The following is a 14,950-nucleotide window of genomic DNA, read 5'->3' on the forward strand; positions in this document are numbered from 1 at the left end:
CTGCATCAAAGATTTGTGGAGTGCCAGTTTCAGGTGCCTTCAGGCATTGCCTGATGTCCAAAAAGGAGAGGATGAGGAAGGTGGAAGGGCACTTCCACCAGTGCTGAACTGCAGCATCATCCCTTTGCTGGCAATGGAGCTCACTCTTCTCCCAGGGTCAGGGCTATCACTCACCAGTTTGTGTGTTACAACTCGCAGTCTGGGCCCTCCGGAGAGATGAGCTAATTTTTCTTAAACAGGAAGCATCTTCTGCAGCATTTGAAAGGTCTCAGACAGGAGCTCGATGCCAAAAGAAAGATGATGCTGGAGCAAACAGTGGTTCCTGCGGCTAGAATTGACTGGGGTTTGGGGCAGCTGGCATTTCTGGGTCTGCACTGTAAAGCATCCCCTAAAGTCTGGGATCTATATCCATAGAAAATAAATATATAGGTCTGTGACCCCAGCCTCAATTGTGAGGAAATTTACTGCCATGGGAACACAATGCTTGCTTGAAATGTGATTGAATCGGTACCTGTGCTCTCTTTGCAAGGCTGTGTGCTTGGCTTCCCGACTTCCACAGATGCTGAAGAAAGACAATGAGCAGATCCTCTTAAATCTCAATTTAGACTGACACATCCCCCAGCTCCACCCTCCCACCCCCCTACTGCTTTAAGTTGTGCTCCTGAAAGTTTAATTTTATTGGGAACTCCCCCAGTACTCCCAACACTGGGTTGCCAACGTTGGAAATTAAATAATTTTTTTCTTTTTTCTTTTTTCTTTTAAAAGGCATTTAACTCCAACAATATACAGTTGCAGCCATGAAGGACTGAACTCATTTTACAGAATATGTTTCCCAGTCAGAAATGAAACTGGCAGTGCAACCCCTCCGCCCCCCAGAATTACTTGGCTAAAGCAGTAGCCAGATGAAGAAGCAAAAAAACCACAAGAGGATTAAACCAAATATGCAGCTCAAACAGAGGAGCAGCTGAACCCTCCAGCATTTCAATATACAGCTGATTCAGCAAAACAGATACACATTCAAATGAAGGATGTCACTGAAAGGAAAAACCAGGCAGCTTAATCAATAAAGCATGCAGCCTGTCCCGGTACAGGGAAAGCAGCAGCCTAACAAGCCACATAGAAAAATGGATTGGGAAGAAATTTTGCCTTTGCCAGGACCTTGAAGCCCCAGTGGAAGAAATGTCCAGGAAAAGTAACTCATGGAGATAGGCCACTGCTATCTTTTCCCTCCATTTTCCCTTTTTGAGATTAATCCCTACAGTGGGAGGTTAGAGAGCAGCATTTTTTTCCTCAATCACACAGTTTACAGGAAGTGGGATATCATTTAATTCAAGACTTCAAGTTTATAATTTTCACCTAGCTTTATTATACTACACAGGTGTTTTATTCTCTGTGAACTATGCAGAAGTAGATTTGATTTACAGAAATATTTTCACTTCACCAAATACCTTGAAAAATGATACGGCAACAAATGCAGCAGGGAAAAGGTTGAAGAGATTCACATTCTCCTGCTCACATCCTCCTCACAAGAGACTTTTTAGTGCTACTCAGTCGCTACAAAGCCTTGGCCATCTCAGCCACAGAGTCTTGTCCCCTGTCTGGACACTTTGTAAGTCGCCTGGCTCTGAACACCTTGTAAGGGAAGGAAGGTTTCCTTGGGAGGAGCAATGTTTGTCTGTACCTGTGTCCTTGAGCTTGAACACAGACAGACACTGCTGTTCCATCCCCTTCTTGCCAACAGAGGAATCTGCTCAGAGAAACCTTCTCACAAGAACAAACCTTCTTCACAGAAAAGTAAACAGGAGAAGGCTGGGAGCACAGCTGATTAAAGGACACGCCGGTGCACATTAAAATATTTGCTAATTGCAAATCCATTGTCCCACTGAGCTGCCAGCTCCTGCTCTGACTCACGTGAAATGTCAGATGGCTTCAGCCTGCATTAACAACCTCATCCCTCAGCTGCCCAGGAGAGAGGAGACAGCAGCAACACCAGCACTGATTCTGCTTCCTTGTTCTTACTTCTTCCCTTCTCCATCTCCACATTCTTTAGGGGTTGTTTGCTCAGCATACAGTGCTGAGTATGACCTGAAAACCCAAAGAGTGACCTAATATTAAGATTTTATTGCAATGTTAGAGAAGAACCATGTCGAAGATGATGAGACAAAAACCATGGGCAAGATTTTTCCATTTGTTGCAGCTGTTCTAATCAACACAAGGTTGCCATGAAGGAAGAGGCTGGACATCTCCCAGCAGCCTGTGAGAACAGGCAGGTAAATCATCCCAAACAAAGGTAAAGCAAAGTTAATAACTTGAACATGTCAGAAGAGCTGCTTCCATAAGAAAAACTTTCACTCACATGAGTTAAATGTTTAGGTCTGCTTAAAAATCACAGTGAGGAAATAAAAAGAGCGAGCTCTGGCTGCTGATGATTGGGTTTGGGTTACAATGTTCAAAAGGATAAAAAACCACAAATTCCCACCAGCTGATTGAAGCTCTTTCCCTTACTGTTTTTGTGTTGTTCCTGGTTCAAGCACTGGAAAGATATTGAAGGAGAAATGTTTATAAAAATAGAGAGAGAAAAAAAGGTTGGAAGCAAAACAGCAGAAAAACAAGGCTGTTGTTCCAATTATAAGGAACTTGCAATTATTGTTCAAATCAGGTCCTTATTTGGAATTGTATTTCTAATCCAATAAAGTATGTCATTTCAGGCACATAAATAATCCCCATTTTTAAAGGGATTTAAATTTAACTTCTCTAATGGGCTGGTGATATTATACCAGGGAAATGGTAGCACTAAATGACTGCTATCATTCAGCAGTACGCGTTTATTTGACTCCAGAGTTTAAAAGGCTGTGGTTTGCATAGTACTTATCTAACTACCCACTTATTTTCTCTGTACTTCTGAATCTAAGGAGAGTATTTACTTTCAGCAGGACAAGAATGTGGCTTCAAAAGAATTGATCAACATTAACCTTGCACAGTATTACACATTATATCTATTTCTCATAAACTATGTTAGAGAGCCGGCTAATATAGAATTTGTGCACAACAGTATATCTGCATCCATTCTGAATATGAGTTTATAAATCTTCTGCTGTTTTTAATCTTCAAGCTCTTTAAACTGTTCATTAAATATATTATCTACACATTTTTTTCAACAGCATTTTGTCAGTGTGTGTGAATTTTGCATAAAGCCCAAAATGAGACATGCATAAAACTTCAGTTTATCTAGGTAGGCATAACCATTCAGCAAACTTTGTTTAATTAGTCACTAAATCAGTCTTTATGACTTTGTTGACTGACTGATGTTTTTAAAATATTACTGACTCTTCTTAAAATGTCAGCCCTTGTTATTTATTATTTTAACAAATATTGGATGCCATAATCTGGTGCTTAAATACCCACTATTGTAATTCAGTGCTAATGACAATGCTGACATGAGAGAACTATTAAACTGGATACAGAGTTGTCACATTTTCAGACAGCAAAATGCTCATCTGTGACGCGTAGCATATGGCAGAAACCTGGGAAAATCATCAGCGGAGCTAAGAATAAATGGAAGCTGCGTTCCCTGAAAAATATAATCTGACATCCAAACACGGATAATCTTGAGACGTACTTGGCATCCATGAGTTCAGTCAACAGATTATAAAATCAGAGGCTGCAGCACCACATTTCCAGAGAACAAATCACAGCAGAGCTCCTAACGCTGAAAACTCGATGTATAAACATGCTGCTTTTTGTATGTACTCTGTAAATAGATCATTAGAATACTACAGCTAATTATGCTTCAAGCCTCTGCAGAGTCACGTGCTCACGTGTTTATCCAATTTTCATTTTTTGTTGCCTGTCTCATACTTCAGCAGTTTTGATGTGCAGCACTTAAAAATGCCAGTGCTTATCAGAGGCAATCCTGAAGCAGCACGGGAACTGTCACTGCCTGTGCAGAAAAATCACCTGGAGCTGCAGCACATCTCCCAGCCCTCCACGTGTTCACCTGAGTTATCTACTCCAGCGATCCCATGGGCTTAGAAAGGTGCCCTGAGGTGACAGGAAATGACTAAGCACAGTTTCACTCCTCTTAACTTGTGTTCAGGTCAGGGAAGGGGTCCCAATACACCAAATACAAAACATCAGCGTGATCCTGTGCTTGGGAAAAGCCATGACTGTCATTTAACCTGCTGCTCCTTTTGGGGCTGCTCCTCAAGGAGACAGAGAACTCTTTCAGCTCTTCATTGAGACACTTCTAAGATGGCAGGATTTCTGGTTTCCTTATCTGAAACTTCATCTTGCCATTAAATTTCAAGAGTCATCATAGCAGCATGTTACCCAAAGTCTGATAGTTTTGTACACAGAATCAAAGCAAAGGAGGATTTGGAAGATTTAAAAAGAAATCTGGTTATATATTTTCTTGACAAGAAATATCACAGGAACAATTATGGAACATCCTGCTTGTCCCTAAGTCTCCTGGTGGTCCAGCAAGAGCCTCTTTCCTGCTCTGCATTTTACTTTCAGGTGGCTCTGAGCAGACTGGGACACAGCAAACCCTGTTGGCTGACAGCTCATGGATGTCTCCACTGATGAGGGCAGTAACTCTGGTTTAGCACCAGTTCTGTGCTTTAGGTTCAGTCTGGTCACACAATGCCCTCCTGCCATGTGCTGAGCCATGGACACAGGACTGCACAGCACAGCGCTCCCCCCTCGGGAACAGGGAACACGTGTCACTATTGTTTAATCCAATGCCAGCTTGGACATCAGTGGAGCAGTGCCCTTGGTGCAGGTGCTTGGTCTGAGGCAGGAGGGGAGCAGGGCACAGGAGGGCAGGGAGGGCTGTGGTGACACCAGGAGCATCCACGTTCCCACATTCCTTACAACAGTTTGCCTCTGGTAACAGGGAATTCTATTCACACTTACAGTAAAGCCTTTGCCACTGCTCATAAATCACAAAGGCATCTTAAAATGAGTGGATATCACTGTTCCGCCAATTTAAAACCACTTTTGACTGTCAGAGGTATAAAGGAGTTCTAGTATAAATAGGAGTATGGTAGTAATCTGATCTCATATCCACAGGGGGGCCGATTCTCTTCTCATTTACATCAGTTTTATTTTCATATAACTCCATTAGTTTCAGTATTTATTTTTGCATGAGTGACAGCAGAATTATGCCCAGCATAATCACACGTGAAGTGTAAAAATCCAACTTGACTAATTTCTTAGTATTAGCCACAAATGCTAGAAGCCAAAATAAAATCTCAGTGAAGGCTCCCAGTCTGGCCTTATTCTTCATTTCTGCTCCATATCCAAGCTGGACATGCCTCTGAGTTACAGAAAGAAGTATGAGGATGGAGCCAAGTAAAAGTAGTTCAGACAACCTGGGTTCTACTGAATTTTAGTGTTCAAATAAAACTAGATTTGAAGAGACCTCTTGGGAATTCATATATTCCCTACAGAATTCTGCCTTGTTCAAATGGCAGCAAAGTCTAAGAGCAGCTTGGTAAGGCAAGGAGCTGGAGAGAGTTGTTTCAAGTGATGAATCACTCAGTCAGTATTTTGCCCATCTCAGGTTGCTGTTGGTTGGGTTGAGTTTTTTATAGCTCTATACACAAGGAAGACAGTTCAAGAAAGGACAATATTTTGGAGAATTCCCCTCCAAGTTCTGCTATTATCCTTGACAGCAAGTGGTGGAGCCAGGGGTGGGGAATAAAGGGTGGTGGCCACAGCCATATTTTGGTTCTGCTGCTGCGAGTAAGGAGGGGCCAGGAACCACAGCGCACTATCCAAGGCAGGCTCCTGATCTTTCTCATCAGATCACACCTTTATGAGTGCCAGGCCCAGTCCCAAGCAGCACAGGCAGCAATTTCTCATGAGCTATTTATTGACTGTCCCCCTTACCTAAAGTTTCAGGGAGCAGGTAAATCTGAATAAAGTTGACTTTACCACGGAAATAACCCTGCACTACTGACTTAAATAACAGCATACTGCCATTAATGGAGTATTTTGTTTGCCTCTCCCTTCAGTTTTTAGTGTATAAGCAATGAGCCCCTCCCACATCCAACAGTTCCTGTGGACGACAGAGACAGACCCAGGGCAGAGTTTTTGCACTTTATGCTTCCCATATCCTGCTTTTCTCTCACACTTGTGACACTGCTGTTCTGCCACTGCAGCTTTCCTGAGCTGGCACATGTCTGAGCCGTGCTGTCTTGTGAGCCATGCAGTCTTTATGTCGAACACTGATCATTGCTTTCAAAAGCCTTCCTGATAAATAATAGATAAAAGAGAGGAACCATGGCGTGGTTTCAGGTTTGAGTGCTTCACACACTGGAGTAACAAGCGTTACGTTTTCAAGGGTGTCAGGAATACAAAACAGGAATGGAGGAAAGTGGCAAGAAGAGTTGAAAAAGAAGAGGAGAAAGAGGCTGGCCCAGCAGAAGGCATGGAATGGAAGCTGTGGGAAGCATTGAATTGCACTGGTCCATGCTGCTGTCCTGCAAAGCCACAGGTGTTTCTGTGCGATGAGTGCACCATCCCAATGGATTCCCCTCATGGGAATGAATGATGGAATCCCATCCCCTCCACCTACCTCAGCTCCCATTTATATTGCTTCTGAGTACAACTACTGGGCATCTTGAAGGGCTACAAATTACCCAGTGTTTCTCAAGCCAGTCCATTGGAATATCAGCATTTTCCCTGCCAAGCAGTGATGAGCAGCTCTGAGCTCTCGTGGTGGAATCTGCCCCATAACTCATGTAACACTCACTGATACAGCCTAGTTGACAGTTTGTCATCATTTTTTTATAACAAACCCCCAGCTATTTCTCTAAAGTCAGGGGCTTCAATAAATATCAATTTTCTCAATAACTCAGTGGGGGGTTGAATGCAGAACATTGCATTTTGGTTTTCCTCACTTTCATTCTACATCTACTTTTCCCATTTTAATGGTAACCAGAACCTGTCAGGATTTCTAAAATCAAATATAATGAAAATTAATTACTAAAACCCATGTTTGATTGCAAACTTAGAAAAACCCCCATAGCTATTTTATAGATTTCTTAATAATTCAGAGCAAATATATTTTTTAAAATAATGTAAATTGAAATTTAAATAAATTAAAGAGATTTTTATTACCTGTTTTCTCTTTCTCAGACTTAAAATCTTTATAGAGCTATAGATGGTAGGAAGTATTTATTTATTTCAGGAAGATTAGAAAAACATATCTGTGTTTTGTGAGTCTCAAATATCTTGACTTTCCATACTTTGGTTTGCCTCTTCTTTCCTGCAAATATCTTATTTTTTACTTTTTGAGAACAGTAACAAAAATAGAATTACTCCTTTTAAAAACATCTAGCTGTTTTTAATGTTTTATTAATGTTTATCAACTCTGGTCCTGTCTTTCTTCTATGTGATATGTCAAGATCACTCTGTGTACCTCTGATGGCAGACATTCTTTTTGCCTAAACACTCTTGGGTTGGGTTACCAGCAAAGACAAGCCTTTATGATACCTGTGAAAGCTTCAGAATGGCAAATTTCATCAGTCTTTGAAACCAAATATATGCAAAGTGCTGCAATAGGCAGGGGAACAAAGACTCATTTCGTGTTCAGATAAAAGATTTCAATTTTTGCTTTTAGAAAACATTGCATGAAGTAACTAGGTCAGAGCTGTGCTAAACCACACTTCATTTATCTGATATGCGTGCTGCATAACCGCTCTGTTTAGTAGTTTAGATTTGACCTGAATTAAATATGAAGCTCAAAATATATGATAAAACAATAATAAGAGATCTGACTTACCACAAAGCTTCCATGCTGAATATGTGACCATCTCCTCACTGTTCAGTTCAACACCACTTGTGGTGCTCCTGGCCACAGCCCTGGCTCCTTCCCCCAGCTGCAGACGCCTGGCAAGGGCAGGCTGGGACAAACACCTCATGGTGGGGAATGGGAGAAGTGTCTTCCTCCCTGTGGAGTTTCTGCACCATAAAAGTGAAATCCAAAAGCCTACTGAAAAGAAAGGACCAAGCCTCAGTATTAGCTTTATTTCTGTGGGACTCACATCTGTTATTATCTCTCACAACGCCTGAGCAACATTTGTGCAAGGATCCCAACCCATGGGCTCAGGAGTCTGGCAGCAACCACACACCAGCTCTGAGCTCAGGTGTGCTGGTGATTGCCAGCAGTGCTGGTCTGGAGTCACACAGAGAAAATGGAACCACATGGAGAGGTGCCATCCCCTTTGGAGAGCAGGAAGACCCCGGAGTGAGGGGGTGCAGGCATGACCTGAGGAGGGCCAGCATGGAAGGGGTGTCCAGCCTGCAGCAAGTCCCTGACCCCCTCCACTGCGAAGGGTTCCTCAACTCCAACACCATAAGGAGCCCTGGTCACTGCAGTGACCCAGAGCCTGCTCTGCTGATGGAGGAATAACACTGAGTCTTGTCATTTCCAAAGGAACCAAAGGACCTTTGGTGAAGAGTTATAGCCCTTTCTTTGGATCAAGATACAAACAGGGACTCACAGGAGATATGCAGCTCTTAGAAAAAAATACTTGAGGTAGATTCGCACCAAAAGTCAAAAGTAAACTACAGTTGAAACCCTCCTAGTGAGGATCATTTCTGAAGGTGAACTTGTACTTACAACACCCACAAAAGGCTTAATTCTTTTTTTCTCTGCAGTACCGTGAGATGCAGGCAACCCTGAGGCATCAGAAAAAATAAAAAATGGAAAAAAGAATATTTTCTTTGGAGGGTGATTTGGAAAACGTATTGCAGGGTGTTTTGCAACACATGGAAGTGTATAAATAGTCAATTGCATTAAATAGAATATCTTGTATACAAGGATGTTTCCTAGGTTTAGTAGCTGCAATTTAACTTTCCTGCACTTTGTATATGGTTCATCTCCATGACCATCCCCTTACAAGGTGCTTCCTTCACAGCTTCTCTCATTGGCTACAGCTCCAGGTGCCAGGTTGTTAGAGACTTTGCAAATCAAACTCAACACACCTTTTGTGATTAATCTTTGCAAGAGGAGGGGTTGGCTTTCAGCTGCCAAAGCAGACCTTCCATGACACCACATTTTTTTACATCCCCTGCATTCAAAGGATATTTCAGAGAGATGTAAATCAAGAGTGGGGTGGATGTGTGCACTGCCTGTCTGCACTAATATAGGTCTGCAAAAGTTTTGCCTGCTTACCACAAGCCTCCACTTTGTTCCAGCCATGGCACCTGACAGAAGCTGTTGAGTAGAGTCCATCAGGTTCCCTTTGTGCCACCTTTGCCTGCTGGGTCACACTGCCCAAGAACCTTTGGCAACGGCCTTCAAGGAAAAGCAAAGAAATCTACTCCTTGGCAAGCAGGATTTGCTGCTCCAGTGTGCCAGACCTGAGCCCAAGCACTGTGAACTCAAATCTGCTTTATATAAGAAGAAAACTGCAGTAGTGGCATTTTCCCTTTTAATGCATCATCTACAAAATGAGAAAATAAGTGAGGTTGCTAATGTCCTTTTAAATGATATATACTTATGTGTTATATAATGTATAAGCATTAAAAATACTTTCTTTCCCCTTTTTGGGGGCAGCATACAGTTTTGCTTGTGATTCAAACAAGTTTGTAGTTTCTTCCCTAACACTTGAAGTAGGAAGCTGCTGCTGAGAGGAAGGGGAAAAGTGTTCTTCATATTCTGTGATGAGACATTTCTGAATTAATCTGTGGTTTTCAGGGATTGCTTCCTTGCTTACAATTAGCTGAAGGTCTGCCAATTAATTCTCTGGCTCCTAATCTAGCAGTCTCCCCAAAGAAGACTAATCAAATACCTGGGAACTGAAACTCAGCACTCTCCTAGGCAGTAAAACCCTTGAAGCCAGGAGAGGCAGTGGTTTGGTGGTGCAGCTTTCCTGCCTGCCCTTTACCAACAGCCCTCTTCAGCCTTCGCCTTCCCTCTCCTGAGCCTGCAGGGTCTTATTAGCTAATGACCTACTTTGGCATCCCCAGATAGTCCTTCATGGCTAAGGAGTTAACATTTTCCCTGCCTAATTATCAAGTTGATTACAATAAGTTAAACAGTGAAGTAATTTGTTCGCAGGTTGGTCCAGACTTGAAGTTTATTTTTTGCCAGCCCTGCAGAAGTATTTCCACATCTGGAAGTGTATCCATTTTTTTCAAGCTCTTCTAGCTGGTTGCATGAAAGTTTTTTGCTGTCTCTTCAAATCTGGCCTCACTGGCTTTTTCACTCTGACAATTTAGGCTACATCCAGTGGTCTGTCAGATTTTGCCCACTGGTTCTTCACTCTTCCCCTGAGGTGGCTTCCTGCTCACTGACTGCTATTCTGAGACCATCAGATGTTTCTCCATTGGATAATAAAACCTGGACTGAAGGTGAACCTTCTGAATACACCCTTTGAAGCCCACACATGGATTAAAGTTTAATTTTGATGTATGAATATGAGCAGATTATGATGGTAGCATTCAAGCTTGCTCTGTTGACATTTCATGATTTCTTCTTTCCAGTTAATAGTGACTATTCAAAAGTCAAGCTGGATAACTCATTGGGATGGTACCTGGTATTAAAGTATTTGTTCTTTACTGAATAAGCACCATCTTCATTAGATCAAATCCCTAAGGACCTACCTCAAAAACTTTCTTAATTAAATAATTATGGGTATCTCCTTTCAACAACAGGAACCAAGGAGTTGTAAGACTCATGGGTTGTTAGACTTTTGACTCAACCCCCCACCTGGCCCCCAACCCATACCCTGAAAAAAAAAAAGAAAGAAAAAAGAAGACCTCCTCAGTAATTTCACTTTTTTTCCTGCAAAAAAGAAAAAACCCAGGAAATGAGAATTTTACATGTCAACAGGTTATTAATCATTGGTACAGAACAGGGAGATGCAAAGTCTCTCTGGAAACTCTACCGTAAACACACGCAAATTCCTTCAATAAATGCAGGAATGCTGGATTGAAACAGGTAAAATCCATAGTTCTTTCTAGATGTAAATGCAATTCATTTTCTTATGTAAGATCTATCTGAGGCATTATCCTAGAAAAATATGTCATTGTCAAATTAGCCCGGTTCAGCACTGGGATCTAATATTCTCGTCCTTAAGAAAGGTGTGATTCTCAACATGTGGGAGTACTCCAGAAACTCCTAAATTGGTGCCTGAGTGACAAAAATGATTAACACTTATAACATATATAGGATTTTTCAACAGAAAATACTAAATGGTTTTCATGAAGGAAATGTGCATAGTTAACTCTGTCTTATGGATGGGAAAAAAAGAGATCCAGGCAAATGCAATGACTTTATAAAGGCTGTCCTCATCCTACCAGAGCTAGCAACAGATCCATTTCCTGTCCACTGCTCATTTTAGTCTCAGATCTCTCTTTGAATTCACAAAAAGATAAGAACAGTCATTGCCCAGTGATTGCAAAAGAGGCCAGCGAATCACAGGGAGGTGAAGGCATGTGAAGATGAACAGCAAGGGAGTGCTAAGGAAAGGTCAGCACAGACTTCCTCAAAATGTTTTTGCCAGGAGAGAAGATCAGCTGTCTACTCCCCCAGTCCTTAAATCTGATACTACCTCCTCCCAATTCAAACTCCTCCCAGGATATTTGATTAAAACACAGTCAGGTCACCACCACAGTTCCTGAACCACATCCAGTCCCACTGTCCAGCTCCCATAATGAAATTATTAACAATGGACTTTATCCTTTCTTCCTGCACCCTCACTTTACTCCAGGCCCACAGCTGGCATCTTGCACACTTCCCAGGTGAGGTCTCTGTTGTAGGAGTTCCCAGCTCTGCTCTGTGCCATCACCACAGGAGCAATGGCCATGTATCCAAGAGGATCCCAGTTACAAACCTTCTCTTCTGAGCTGTGACACAGTAGGGACAATCTGTGTACCTCTGTGACCTGGGAGTTGTAAGGATGTTTGCAAAAAAGATACCCTGCCCTGCCCTGTCACTTTAATTTCTGTCTCTGGAGGAAACTGAGCTTCCAAGGGTTTCTCTGGCTCACACTCTAAGCCTGACTGTGTAGAAAACAGTATTCTGTTGGCCTTGCACCCAGTACCATCACAAAACCTAAGGCTGAACAGTCAACTGAAGTTAAAACTAGAACTTCTTCTGCTGGAGAAACCAGCAGCTCCCTGCCTCTGCTCATATTCTGCTTTGTGCTGCAGTGACAGGTTATTTTACAAGCACAAGAGAGAGAATTTTCCAAAGCAGGGAAGAACAGACTAAAATAAAGCAGAAGGGGGCCTCCAACTGAGAACCTGTGCATTTGAGGGAAAGAGATATGTGCAATAAAATAACTATTTATCCACAAGAAATATACTTTAAAAACATCAATTAGAGCTTGTCATTACATGACTTCTGCATCAGATCCCTTTCAGGCAAATAATAATTATTAAAAATATGCTTACTGTGTTAAGTTACTTTCCATTAAAATGTTCTCACCTATTGAGCATTTAATTATCATACAATAAATTAACAATTTAAATAGCAATTACTTTCTTTAGTCAAATGTATTAGAAGCAGTTATTTATGGACTCTTGATTATAATAGATCCAAGAAACTCACAAAATTACAGCATGTCCCTGTGTGTGTATATCATTATTCCTAAAGTAATTGCAATTACAGGAGGCCAGTCAGCACAATGCAGAAGCTGGGCTGAGGTTCTCTGAAAGACCAACAGCTACAAGATCTTTCTTGACAGCACATGGCTGGCCTGGTTTGCTGGAGGATTGAGAATTGAGGGGCCAGCCACTGGGGTGCTGTTTTAATAAGTCAAATATTCTGCATAACATAAAAATAGAGGATAAAGGGCAATGGTTTGGGGGAGCTGATTGGAAAAACACAATGAAGGCTGTAGCAGGAGGTTTCAAGTGAGGACTCCTTTTGTGTCATTCCTAGAGTGTCGTGTCAGGCAGAAAATCTTAGCAGCCCACGGGAGGAACTGTTCAATCTACAGTAGAGATGACAGCAAAAATCCCCTTAGCTCAGAGGGGTTCATGGAGACCCTCTGCTCTTTTATCCCTTGCCCAAGTTTCCAAGTGATGATGCTCAGAAAACAAAACCAGATTACTTAAACCAGTGTAACATCTTTTCACCTGCACATGGGAAGACCCTGCCATGTTACCTCTCTGCCCGTGTTCACTGGGTGAAGCTGTAAAATCTGATCAGTCTAAAACACTCCCTGGAACAAACACAAGGTACAAAAGAGCCCAAGTGCCAAGCACTGTAGAAACAATGAACAAACAGATTTCCATGTAAGCATTTTGGTAAAAAGGAGGATTTGGAGATCTATAAAAATAATCAGGCCCATAACAAGCTACAGAGATAATTAAATCACTGAAATGAAATATCAAATGCTGGCAGCCCACAAAGAATTTGATGATGATAATAATAATAAGGACTCAGTGGATGAAAAGGAAGAGAGAAAATTGGTCCATTAAAAATAATGGTGAACAAAATGAGAACCATGTGATGGAGAAAAGGGCATGTTACATAATAATTTTAAAATGTTGTCTCTTTGACAAGAAGAGAGGCTTCCTAAGGCAGTTATTTCTTCTACATCACTGAAAGATACTGTGCAAGCCTTAGAATATTCAACACCTCTAGGAAATAAGCCAGACTCTCAGTCAGGCTCTCAATTTGGCACATCTCCTTTACTCACTTTCAAAGACGTACATTAATTCGAAGTGTCGGGGGAGCTGGATCAGTATATAACAATGCAGAACGTGGACCATGTACTACAATACCCATTTATCCCCTGAACAAGTTCATGGGCATTTTCCCATCTGGGATTAAGTATGGATTGAAATACAAACTTTATTCCCCTTATAAATATACTGGAAATGGGTATAAATATGTATAATGTAAATTAGGAATAAGAACAACATGTACATCCTAGCAGGGCCAGTTAAAAAGTCTGCAAGTCCAAAAAGCTCCACATTGTATGAAATTTATCCTAGTGAAGCACATAACTAAACGGAAACTTTTTTCTGAGGAAGTACAGACCTTTGGAAATCACTGTTTGATTGAAGACTGAGGATGGGGTCAGGCTGTTTTGCTTGACTAACACACACATACACACATCCTTGGGACACCCTGGCTATCACTTCCCAATATTTATGATATTCCTCTTTTCATCACAGGCTTTTAGCAGCTGCCTGACACAGTGCCCTGGGAAGCAGCTTCAGCATCAGCCACGAGACACCAGAAGCAGGGCAGGGTGGGAGGGCTTTACCCGAGGGATGCACCTGCTCACTGTAGCTCTGTACACACACACGTCATCTTTAAATGAAGGGATAACAAAGGGCAGAAAAGTGACACGGGAGTATCTTTCCAGCTTGATGGGGAATGTACATCACTTGGCCTGATACTTTGTTTTATTCAGCTCACCCACCGTTTGGGATTTGCTTGGTGTTTCTGATAACACAGAAGGCAAACACAGGAGAGATTCTGGTTTCCCTGTTTGCACACTCATGAGCTCTCACCCCAGTGTGCTCAGCGGCTGCTGTTGAGGGCTCAGGATGGAGCTGAGCAGCTCAGGTTGTCACTGCCAGCTGCAGGAGGGAGGCAAAAGGCGACTCCCACTTGAGCATCCCTCTTGTTCCTGCTCCTCCTGTAACGCTGCGCTCCCACTCGCAGCTATTGGAATGCAAATGATGGCATCGTGTCTGACATCTGTAACTGCGGTGTCGGGCGGGGGGAGCTGCTCTGGCTGCTCGGGCCCGGGAGGATGCGCTGATTGGCACTCACGGGGATGGGGTGAGCAGCCTCCGCGGCGCTAATTGCCCGTGCGGAGCCTCCGCCAGCCGAGCGTCGGGCTTTGATCCGCACTTAGCAAGGCACCAACACATTAAAGCTGTGAGTAATGCTGATGTATATTATATGTTAGTGAGGAACACTTGAAATCAGCAGAAAGATGAAACATCTGCTTCATCACAGAATGAGGGA

The 14,950-nt window shown here is 42.3% G+C and overlaps 1 long non-coding RNA gene across 3 annotated transcripts in view; it reads right to left on the reverse strand.

The window, feature by feature from the left end:
* Nucleotides 1–462: 462 nt before the first annotated feature.
* Nucleotides 463–14,950, reverse strand: part of LOC138118863 (uncharacterized) — a 136,640-nt gene continuing 122,152 nt past the window's right edge. The window contains exons 4-6 of one of the 3 annotated variants that reach the window (XR_011155309.1): nt 7,790–7,999; nt 1,912–2,085; nt 463–562 (exon numbers count right to left, since the gene is read on the reverse strand). This is a non-coding gene — a long non-coding RNA (uncharacterized lncRNA). Of the gene's footprint in view, nt 563–1,173; nt 2,086–7,789; nt 8,000–14,950 lie in introns of those variants that run through there. The other 2 variants (XR_011155310.1, XR_011155308.1) reach the window with 2 other exon arrangements.

This window comes from Aphelocoma coerulescens, chromosome 14 (genome assembly GCF_041296385.1).
Source record: "Aphelocoma coerulescens isolate FSJ_1873_10779 chromosome 14, UR_Acoe_1.0, whole genome shotgun sequence".
Classification (NCBI taxonomy): domain Eukaryota; kingdom Metazoa; phylum Chordata; class Aves; order Passeriformes; family Corvidae; genus Aphelocoma; species Aphelocoma coerulescens.